The sequence below is a fragment of the Mobula birostris genome, chromosome 23 (genome assembly GCF_030028105.1).
Source record: "Mobula birostris isolate sMobBir1 chromosome 23, sMobBir1.hap1, whole genome shotgun sequence".
In the NCBI taxonomy this organism is placed as follows: Eukaryota; Metazoa; Chordata; class Chondrichthyes; order Myliobatiformes; family Myliobatidae; genus Mobula; species Mobula birostris.
In genome coordinates, this window is record NC_092392.1 from 26,736,943 (window position 1) to 26,749,008 (window position 12,066).

General features: G+C 48.3%; 1 protein-coding gene across 1 annotated transcript in view; it reads right to left on the reverse strand.

Annotated features, from left to right (window-relative positions):
* The window catches only part of pcloa (piccolo presynaptic cytomatrix protein a), a 383,977-nt gene that overhangs the window by 344,270 nt on the left and 27,641 nt on the right, over window positions 1–12,066 (reverse strand). The window lies entirely within an intron of this gene.

The following is a 12,066-nucleotide window of genomic DNA, read 5'->3' on the forward strand; positions in this document are numbered from 1 at the left end:
CTAAAGACAGGGAGGCTAAAGACAGGTACAGGAGGAAGCTTGAGTGGAAACTCCAGCAGAACAACATGAGAGAGGTCTGGAGGAGGACGAGCACCAGCGCTGGGTTCCGGCAAACTAGCAACAGAGGAGCTGAAGGCTGTGTGGACAGGGCCAACAAACTTAACCTGTTTTTTTAACAGATTTGACATTGTGACCCCTGCCCATCCCCCACAAGAGCCATCTGTTGTCAGCCCCAACCAACACATATTCCACTCTCCCCTCCTACCCCTCCTCACAGTCCCCCACCCTGCTCTCATGACTATATCCCTTCCCCACACGAAACCACCACAGTGGGCTTCACAGCTGAACAGGTGAGAAGACAGCTATAATGTCTCAACCCAAGCAAGGCTGCAGGACCGGATGGTGTCAGTACCAGGGTGCTCAAAGCCTGTGCCCCTCAGCTATGTGGAGTACTTCGCCATGTATTCAACCTGAGCCTGAGGCTCCGGAGGGTTCCTGTGCTGTGGAAGACGCCGCGCCCCAGCGGCCTCAATGACTACAGACCAGTGGCATTGACCTCCCACATTATGAAGACCCTGGAGAGACTTGTTCTGGAGCTACTCCGGCCTATGGTCAGGCCGCACTTAGATCCCCTCCAGTTCGCCTGCCAGCCCCGACTAGGAGTTGAGGATGCCATCGTCTACCTGCTGAACTGTGTCTACGCCCACCTGGACAAGCCAGCGAACACTGTGAGGGTCATGTTTTTTGACGTCTCCAGTGTGTTCAACACCAACGGCCCTGCTCTGCTGGGGGAGAAGCTGACAGCGATGCAGGTGGATGCTTTTCTGGTGTCATGGATTCTTGATTACCTGACTGGCAGATCACAGTACGTGTGCTTGCAACACTGTGTGCCCGACAGAGTGATCAGCAGCACTGGGGCTCCACAGGGGACTGTCTTGTCTCCCTTTCTCTTCACCATTTACACCTCAGACTTCAACTACTGCACAGAGTCTTGTCATCTTCAGAAGTTTTCTGATGACTCTGCCATAGTTGAATGCATCAGCAAGGGAGATGAGGCTGACTACAGGGCTACGGTAGGAAAATTTGTCACATGGTGTGAGCAGAATTATCTGCAGCTTAATGTGAAAAAGACCAAGGAGCTGGTAGTAGACCTGAGGAGAGCTAAGGTACCGGTGACCCCTGTTTCCATCCAGGGGGTCAGTGTGGACATGGTGGAGGATTATAAATACCTGGGGATACGAATTGACAATAAACTGGACTGGTCAAAGAACACTGAGGCTGTCTACAAGAAGGGTCAGAGTCGTGTCTATTTCCTGAGGAGACTGAGGTCCTTTAACATCTGCCGGACGATGCTGAGGATGTTCTACGAGTCTGTGGTGGCCAGTGCAATCATGTTTGCTGCTGTGTGCTGGGGCAGCAGGCTGAGGGTAGCAGACACCAACAGAATCGACAAACTCATTCGTAAGGCCAGTGATGTTGTGGGGATGAACTGGACTCTCTGACAGTGGTGTCTGAAAAGAGGATGCTGTCCAAGTTGGAAGTCATAGGAAGTCATTCCTGCCTGTGGCCATCAAACTTTACAACTCCTCCCTTGGAGGGTCAGTCCCACCCTGAGCCAATGAGACTTATTTCCTGGCATAATTTACATATTACTATTTAAGTGTTTATGGTTTTATTACTATTTATTATTTATGGTGCAACTGTAATGAAAACCAATTTCCCCCGGGATCAATAAAGTATGACTATGACTATGACTATGATTCATACACCAAAGCCGTTCTAGTGACTAGGTGTGGAATTATAGACAAACAGAACGTCAACAAATCATTGAAATCATTTCTATAAAATACTTCACGGTGTACTAATGATAGCAAAATAATGACAGGGACAAACACCAACAAAAATAGTCTGGAGATATTGTCAATCAAAGGGCTTGGCTCAAGGGATAGGTTTTTAGGGAATATTGGGATTGGGGTGGTGAGGAAGGGACAGAGGGAAAAGGCATGATTACCAACAGGGCTAAAAGTCCCGAGTTAAGAGGAGTGAATACATCAGAGAAGATAATTGCTGAGGAAGATTACATAGATAAAAAGAGGCGATTTGAAATCAAAATCAAAAGAAGTTTTAAAACAAAGCATTTCCGGTAAGATGGTGATGAGTTCAGACACAACGGTCTCTTGGGGGCCAACAAAAGGTGTCTTCACCTTTTTTAAATGCCTTTTTTATGATCACAGGACAATGCTGGACATTAACAACTTCCGGTTCTGCAGGTCTATCCCATCATTGAACTGCTCGTTGGCAGTGGAGCTAATGAGCTGGACTTGCTAAGGACTGTATGCAGTCTAACAGCGACAGATTTTCTTGATCATTTCTCCTGCGATTGCAAGACCTTGTTGGACATTAATAATGTAAAATGCTGCAAGTCAGTTTCCCTCGTTTATTGGTGAGACAGATGGCAGGGAAGCTATGTGGCCTTATTTGTAGCGAGGACTAGGCCTCAAGCCGTGGGTTGCAGGAGAGGAGATGCCGGAGGCGGTGTAGCGTGGCATCCAGTGCTAGGTGGTGGCTGACACCTCCTGCTGGTACTGCCCTCCAGTGCTCAACTGGTGGTAAGACAAGCTGGTTTGCACCCATACATTCATCTGCTGACTGTTGAGAACGACTTGTTCTTGCTGATAACGCCCATGCACCACCAAGTTACAGGTCAATGGTTTTTGTGTGTGACTGTATGCTCACCTGCTATCTTATATGTGCCGTGTGCTCTGAATGATTGATGGTAATCTGTTTTTCACCCTGGCCCAGAGTAATGCTGTCTCATTTGGCTGTATTCATGGGTGTTCATGTGTGGTTGAGTGAGAATTAAACTTGAACTTGAGAAGCATAGGTAGGTCAGTGAGCATGGTGGAGTGAGCTCTACACTGGCATATGATCCCATTTATGGGGAGCAGGAATATGTTGGGATAATTGGGAATGGAAGTACAAAAGCATGGATGTGGATTTCAACAAATTAACTGAGGGGTGAGTGGCCGGGAGAGAGGAATGTGCTCATGGTCACTGAGGGGCGAGTGGCCGTGACAGAGGAATGTGCTCGTGGTCACTGAGGGGTGAGTGGCCGGGAGAGAGGAATGTGCTCGTGGTCACTGAGAAGTGAGTGGCCGGGAGAGAGGAATGTGTTTGTGGTCAGAGGGGTGAGTGGCCGGGAGAGAGGAATGTGTTTGTGGTCAGAAGGGTGAGTGGCCGGGAGAGAGGAATGTGCTCGTAGTCACTGAGAAGTGAGTGGCCGGGAGAGAGGAATGTGCTCGTGGTCACCGAGGGGTGAGTGGCCAGGAGAGAGGAATGTGTTTGTGGTCAGAGGGGTGAGTGGCCGGGAGAGAGGAATGTGTTTGTGGTCAGAGGGGTGAGTGACCGGGAGAGAGGAATGTGCTCGTGGTCACTGAGAAGTGAGTGGCCGGGAGAGAGGAATGTGCTCGTGGTCACTGAGAAGTGAGTGGCCGGGAGAGAGGAATGTGCTCGTGGTCACTGAGGGGTGAGTGGCCGGGAGAGAGGAATGTGCTCGTGGTCACTGAGGGGCGAGTGGCCGGGAGAGAGGAATGTGTTTGTGGTCAGAGGGGTGAGTGGCCGGAAGAGAGGAATGTGCTCGTGGTCACTGAGGGGCGAGTGGCCGTGACAGAGGAATGTGCTCGTGGTCACTGAGAAGTGAGTGGCCGGGAGAGAGGAATGTGTTTGTGGTCAGAGGGGTGAGTGGCCGGGAGAGAGGAATGTGCTCGTGGTCACTGAGAAGTGAGTGGCCGGGAGAGAGGAATGTGCTCATGGTCACTGAGGGGTGAGTGGCCGGGAGAGAGGAATGTGCTCGTAGTCACTGAGAAGTGAGTGGCTGGGAGAGAGGAATGTGTTTGTGGTCAGAGGGGTGAGTGGCTGGGAGAGAGGAATGTGCTCGTGGTCACTGAGAAGTGAGTGGCCGGGAGAGAGGAATGTGCTCGTGGTCACTGAGGGGTGAGTGGCCGGGAGAGAGGAATGTGCTCGTGGTCACTGAGGGGTGAGTGGCCGGGAGAGAGGAATGTGCTCGTGGTCACTGAGGGGCGAGTGGCCGGGAGAGAGGAATGTGCTCGTGGTCACTGAGAAGTGAGTGGCTGGGAGAGAGGAATGTGTTTGTGGTCAGAGGGGTGAGTGGCTGGGAGAGAGGAATGTGTTTGTGGTCAGAGGGGTGAGCGGCTGGGAGAGAGGAATGTGCTCGTGGTCACTGAGGGGCGAGTGGCCGGGAGAGAGGAATGTGCTCGTTGTCACCGAGGGGTGAGTGGCTGGGAGAGAGGAATGTGCTCGTGGTCACTGAGAAGTGAGTGGCCGGGAGAGAGGAATGTGTTTGTGGTCAGAGGGGTGAGTGGCCGGGAGAGAGGAATGTGCTCGTGGTCACTGAGAAGTGAGTGGCCGGGAGAGAGGAATGTGCTCGTGGTCACTGAGGGGTGAGTGGCCGGGAGAGAGGAATGTGCTCGTGGTCACTGAGGGGCGAGTTGCCGGGAGAGAGGAATGTGCTCATGGTCACTGAGAAGTGAGTGGCCGGGAGAGAGGAATGTGTTTGTGGTCAGAGGGGTGAGTGGCCGGGAGAGAGGAATGTGTTTGTGGTCAGAGGGGGTGAGTGGCCGGGAGAGAGGAATGTGCTCGTGGTCACTGAGGGGCGAGTGGCCGGGAGAGAGGAATGTGCTCGTGGTCACTGAGGGGTGAGTGGCCAGGGAGAGAGGAATGTGTTTGTGGTCAGAGGGGTGAGTGGCCGGGAGAGAGGCATGTGTTTGTGGTCAGAGGGGGTGAGTGGCCGGGAGAGAGGAATGTGCTCGTGGTCACTGAGGGGCGAGTGGCCGGGAGAGAGGAATGTGCTCGTGGTCACTGAGGGGCGAGTGGCCGGGAGAGAGGAATGTGCTCGTGGTCACTGAGGGGCGAGTGGCCGGGAGAGAGGAATGTGCTCGTGGTCACTGAGGGGTGAGTGGCCAGGGAGAGAGGAATGTGTTTGTGGTCAGAGGGGTGAGTGGCCGGGAGAGAGGAATGTGTTTGTGGTCAGAGGGGGTGAGTGGCCGGGAGAGAGGAATGTGCTCGTGGTCACTGAGGGGCGAGTGGCCGGGAGAGAGGAATGTGCTCGTGGTCACTGAGGGGCGAGTGGCCGGGAGAGAGGAATGTGCTCGTGGTCACTGAGGGGTGAGTGGCCGGGAGAGAGGAATGTGCTCGTGGTCACTGAGGGGCGAGTGGCCGGGAGAGAGGAATGTGCTCGTGGTCACTGAGGGGCGAGTGGCCGGGAGAGAGGAATGTACTCGTGGTCACTGAGGGGTGAGTGGCCGGGAGAGAGGAATGTGTTTGTGGTCACTCCACACATATTATAACTTCAGAAGTTTACTGCACAGAAAGAGGAGGCCAGTAATGTTATAGCAGCCAATAATAGAGATATTTCATACCAGAATCAGAATCAGGTTTAATATCACCAGCATATGTCATTAAATTTGTCATTTTGAGGCAGCAGCACATTGCTATAAATAATATGCGAACTATAAATTACATAAGAAATATACATATAAAAGTAAATAAAGTAATTACTGAAAAAAAAAAGAGTTAAAAATACTGAGGTAGTGATCATGGGTTCATAGTCCATTCAGAAATCTGAAGGCAGAGAGGAAGAAGCTGTTCCGGAAAGATTTGAGTGGGTGTCTTCAGGCTCCTGTACTCCTCCTTGATGGTAGCAATGAGAAGAGGGCATTATCTGGGTGATGAGGGTCTTTCATGATGGATGGTGCCCTTTTGAGGCAGTATTTTCAAGATGTCCTTTATGCGAGTTAATCCACTTCTCAAACCAGTCAGTGGCTTTATCGTTAGTGCACCGCCAAATGGCAAAGCTTCTGCTTAGACTTCTAGTAATTCACTCAGTTCTACGTCCCTAACCCGTTGATCTGTTTTACAAATAGCAATACGACACATTGACCTGTTTACCAATGGCAATAGGACACATTGACCTGTCTGCCAATAGCAATAGGAGTCACGGACCTGTTCTACCAATGGCAATAGTAGTCATTGACCTGTTCTACCAATGGCAACAGGACTCATTGACCTGTTCTACCAATGGCAATAGTAGTCATTGACCTGTTCTACCAATGGCAATAGTAGTCATTGACCTGTCTACCAACGGCAACAGGACTTATTGACCTGTTTTACCAATGGCAAAAGGAGTTGTTGACCTGTTTTACCAATGCAATAGGACTCGTTCACCTGCCTACCAATGCCAATAGGGGTCATTGACCTGTCTACCAATGGCAATAGGGCATATTGCCCCGTCTACCAATGGCAAAAGGAGTCATTGACCTGGCTACCAATAGTGAAATGCTTGTCTCGACCTATAAATTTGCTAAGTTTCCAGTTAAAAATTTTCCCCAGTTCCTCTGCTCTAAGGAAGTTAACTCCAAACCAGATCCCACCCCTCTCAATCAGAAACTTTATTCTCCCACATCAATCATTCCCATAATTCTTTTTTTCTGTTATGCTGAGTCATCCTTCCAAAACACGGTAACCACTACTGCACACTGTGGTCTAATTAGTTGTAGAATAACTGTGTTTCTAATGTGCTCACTGCATCAATTAATAAATGTTGATAGAACACATTACCTCAAAACTCGTTGCGTACCTTTGAGCTCTGCCCAGCGACCAATCGAATGTTGGAGGTTTAAGAGGAGGTGACATCACTCAGGTCCACTGACTAAGTAGAGAAAAAAAACAGCGGCAGACTGTGGCAGCTTACTTGAGCTTTGACCAGTGACCAATCAAGATATCGGAAGTTTGAGAGGACAGGATTTCACTCTTGTCCACTGACCGAGTAGAAAAAAGCTGCAGCTCATGGCAATTTACTTGGAGTTCTGACCAATGACCAATCAGAATTTGGAATTGATTGGCAAGAACAAATTAAAGGAAGGCAGGAGCAAGTGCAGCGGCCATCATCAGAGTGAACAGAGTTAGAGTTGTGAGGTTTCAGCTCTTTGAGCTTCAGTCAGAGAAAGCAAAAAAGAAAAGCTCTAGGAAAAGTTTTTTTTCCCTTCCATTTACATCTGCACAGATAGGACAGCAGAGATGCCAGGCAGGATAGTGGAATGCTCCTCTTGCGGGATGTGGGAAGGCAGGAACACCTCCAGTGTCCCTGACGACTACACCTGCAAGATGTGCATCCAGCTGCAGCTTCTAACAAACCATGTTAAGGAGTTGGAACTGGAACTGGACGAACTCCAGATCATTTGGGAGGCTAAAGGAATGATAGATAGGACATATAGAGAGAGGTAGTTACACACAAGCTGCAGGATACAGGAAACTGGGTGACAGTCAGGGAGGGGAAAGAGGTAAGGAGCCAGTGCAGAGTACCCCTTTGGCCATCTCCCTCAACAGCAGGTATATCACTTTGGATATTATTGGGGAAGGGGTGACCTAATGGAGGAAAGTCTGGTCTCCAGCAGAGTCTGCCTCTAGGACTCAGTGGGGGAAATGGAAGAAGGAGTGTGCTGTTGTGATAGGGGATTTATTAGTTAGGGGAACGGACAGGAAGCTCTGTGGGCAAGACCGAGACTCCCGGATGGTATGATAGCTCCCGGGTGCCAGGCTCTGGGATATCTTGGATCGAGTCCTCAACATTCTTAAGTGGAAGGGCGAAGAGCCAGAGGTTGTGGTCCCTGTAGGACGAGTGATGAGGTTTGCAAAGTGAGTTCAGGGAGTTAGCCGCCAAGTTAAAGTGCAGGACCTCCAAAGTTGTGACCTCAGGATTGCTACCCATCCCACGAGCCAGTGAGGCCAGAAATAGGAAGATTATACAGTTTATTATGTGGTTGAGGAGTAGGTATAGGAGGGAGATGTAAGGTTTTTGGATCATTGGGCTCTCTTCCAGGGAAGGTGGGACCTGTACAGAAGGGACAGTTTGCACCTGAACTGGAGGGGGACTAATATCCTAGTGGAAAGGTTTGCTAATGCTTTACGGGAAGGTTTAAACAAGAGTTGCGGGGGATGAGTGCCAGAGTGCCAGAACAGTTAGAGGGGACAGATGTTGATAAGACCTCAGAGAAAGTCAGGAATCAAAAGGTTGATCATGGTGCAACTAGTGACCCAAGCTGCATATATTTCAATGCAAGAAGTATCGTAGAAAAGGCGGACGAGCTCAGGGCATGGATCAACACCTGGAATTATAATGTTGTAGCCATTAATGAGGCTTGGTTTCAGGAGGGGCAGGACTGGCAGCTCAGTATTGTGGGGTTCCATTGTTTTAGACATGACAGAGAGGGACAGATTAAAGGAGGAAGGTTGGTGTTACTAGCCAGGGAAAACGTCACAGCATGCTCTGTCAATACGGTTTGGAGAACTCTACCAGTGAGGCATAATGGGTGGAATTGAGAATTACGAAAGGTATAAATACATTAACGGGGCTATGTGTGGGCATGTGGCCAAGTGGTTAGGGCGTTTGTCTAGTGATCTCAAGGTCACTAGTTCGAGCCTCAGCTGTGGCAGCGTGTTTGTGTCCTTGAGCAAAGCACTTAATCACACATTGCTCTAGTGCCTGTGCGAGGAGTGGCGCCCCACACAGACTTCCAATCTGCGCCTTGTAGGGCATGAAAATGCCCAACGCAGGCCTCTCATGGTCTGAGTCGACATTCTCTCCCTCCTTCCCCCCTCCCAATGGGGCTATATTACAGGCCACCCAACTGTCCAAGGGGCTTAGAGGAACAGATTTGTAAAGAGATCGCAGACTATTGCAAGAAGCATAAGATTGTTATAGTAGATGATTTTAATGACTGGGAATCCCATATTGTAAAAGGCCTAGATGGAATAGTCTGTCAAATGTGTTCAGGAAAGTTTGCTTCATCTATACATAGAAGTCCCAATGAGAGAGCATGTAATACAGGATTTGCTATTAGGGAATGAGACACGGTATCACATTTAAACCATGTGTGGAGCCAAATCAGATGAGGGAGATATTAAATTAATTCTTTCCATCTGTATTTACTCAGGGAACGGACACAGAGTCTATAGCAGGCGGTATCAACTTCATGAACCCTGTATAGATTACAGAGGAGGAGGTGTTTGCTACCCTGAGGCAGATCAGGATGGATAAGTCCACAGGGCCTCACAAGGTGTTTCCTCAGACTCTACAGGAGGCAAGTGTGGAATTGCTGAGATATACAAATCATTTTTAGCAACAGTGGTGGTACCAGAGGATTGGAGGGGAGACAATGTTGATCTGCTGTTTAAGCAAGGCTGTAAACATAAATCAGGAAATTATAGGCCAGTGAGTCTGACATCAGTTGTGGAAAAGTTATTGAAAGGTGTTCTAAGGGACCAGATATATAAGTAACACTCTCAAACTGCTGGAAAAGAGTATCATCGATGTTTCGGGTGGAGACCCTTCAGCAGGTCTGGGTTCCTCCAGCAGTTTTTGTGTGTTGCTTGGATTTACAGCATCTGTAGATTTCCTCTTTATGATTGGATATATAAGTATTTGGATAGATATGGACTGATTAAGCATAGTCAGTATGACTTCGTGTGTGGTAGGCCACGTCTAACCAATCTTATAGACTTTGTCGAATGTTACCAGGAAAGTGGATGAAGGCAAGGCAGTGGATATTGTTTACATGGACTTTAGGAAGGCACTTGACAAGGTACCGTATGGGAGGGTGGTCAGGAAGGTTCAGTCGCTCAGTATTCAGGATGAGGTAGTAAATTGGGTTCGATATTGACTTTGTGGGAGAAGACAAAGAGTGGTAGTTGATGGTTGCCTCTCTGACTGGAGGCCAGTAATTAGTGGTGTGGAACAGAGATCAATGCTGTGTCCATTTTTGTTTGTCATCTATATCAATGATCTGAATGATAATGTGGTTAACTGGATCAGCAAATTTGCAGATGACACCAAGATTGAGGGACAGTGAGGAAGGCTATCATGGCTTGCAGATGGATCTGCATCAGCTGGAAAAATGGGCTGAAAAATGGCAGATAGAACTTAATGCAGACAAGTTTGAAGTTTTGCACTTTGGTGGGACCAACCAGGATAGCTCTTACACAGTGAATGATGGGGCACTGAGGAGTGCGGTAGAACAAAGGGATCTGGGAGTGTAGGTCCATAATTCATTAGAAGTGTCTTCACAGGTAGATAGGATAATAAACAAAGCTCTTGGCAGATTGATTTCCCCATGAAAGCCAATGTATTGAGCACAGGAGATGGGATGTTATGTTTAAGTTGTATAAGACGTTGGTGAGGCCTACTTTGGAGAATTGTGTGCAGTTCTGATCACCCACCTCCAGGAAAGGTGTAAACAAGGTTGAAAGAGTACAGAGGAAAATTTACACGAATGTTGCTGGGACTGGAGGATGCAAGTTACGAGGAGACATCGAATAGGTTAGGACTGTATTCTTTAGAATGCAGAAGATTGAGAGGAGATTTGATAGAGGTGTACAAAATTATGAGGGGTATAGATAGGGTAAGTGCAAACAGGCCTTATGCACTGAGGTTGGGTGGGATGACAACCAGAGGGCATGAATTAAGTGTGAAAGGTAGGGACTTTAAGGGGAACATTAGGGGAAACCTCTTCACCCAGAGGGTTGTGAGGGTGTGGAATGAGCTGCCAGCACAAGTAATCCATGCAAGCTCAATTTCAATATTTAAGAGAAGTTTGGATAGGTACATGGTAGTGGGGATATGGAGGTCTAAGGTCCCAGTACAAGTCATCAGGAGTAGGCAGTTTAAATGGTTTTGGCATGGATTAGATGGGCTAAAGGGCCTGTTTTTGTGCTGTACTTCTGTATAACTCTATGACTCTACCTGTGCTGCTACATTCAGTGTTCTGTGGACATGCACTCCAAATCCCCATTTATAATACTTCCAGGTGCCCCCCTCTGTCTAGGATATTCCTGCATTTGGAATTTGTTTTCCCATACAGGACTCCTACAAGGCTCGATAATTTATACCATCAACAACCTAGAATAAGAAAACACTCGTCAGCTAGAAGTCCACTAGCTACACATTTTAATTCAACCTCCATTCCCATTCTGACATCAAAGGTTTCAAAGGTACATTTAATGTCAGAGAAATGTATACAATATACATTCTGAAATTCTTTTCCTTCGCAACCATCCACGAAAACAGAGGAGTGCCCCACAGAATGAATGACAGTTAAATGGTAGAACCCCAAAGTCCCCCCCCCCCCCCCAGCTCCACCCTCCCCCACCGGCAAAAAAAAAAGCATCGGCGCCCTCCACCGAGCACTCAAGCATGCAGCAAAGCATCATGTCTGTCCATGGCCTCCTCTATTGTCACGATGAGCCTAAACTCAGGATGGAGGACCAACACCTCGTATTCCTTCTGGATAGCCTCCAGACTGATGGTATGAAGATCGATTTCTCTGAGCTCCAATAATTGCTCACTCTCTCCCCTTCCCTCTGATTCCATTTACCATTCTGGTCACCCTCTCACCCCTCTTTTCACCAGCCCATCACCTGTTTCTGTGTTGTACTCTTCTAGGTAAGATGGGCTTTTAGCTACAATTTGATCAAGTCTTGTGTTCCCATATCAGTTGGTACACTGGTGTGTTTGAAGGATTCTCAGCAAGCAGAGAATCATTACATGGTTGCTTTCATGTAGGCCTGAACAAGTTTACATTTCATTAAAGCAGCTCAGTTCCATTGATGGTTTTAAATGAATCAGGCGAATGTTCCTGTTAAGACCATAAGATACAGGAGCAGAATTAGGCCATTTGGCCCATCAAGTCTTCTCTGCCATTTCATCATGGCTGATCCAATTTTCCTCTCAGCCCCAATCTCCTGCCTTCTCCCTGCATCCCTTCATGCCCCAACCAATCAAGAATCTATCAACCTCTGCCTTAAATATACATAAAGACTTGGCCTCCACAGCTGCCTCTCTCTCTGGCTAAAGACATTACTCCTCATTTCCATTCAAAAAGGCCACCCCTCTATTCTGAGGCTGTGTCCTCTGGTCTTAGACTCTCCTATATTTCTTGTAGGAGGGGGGCAGTGCAGAGGTCTTAGATAGGTAGACTATAATCATCAACAAAG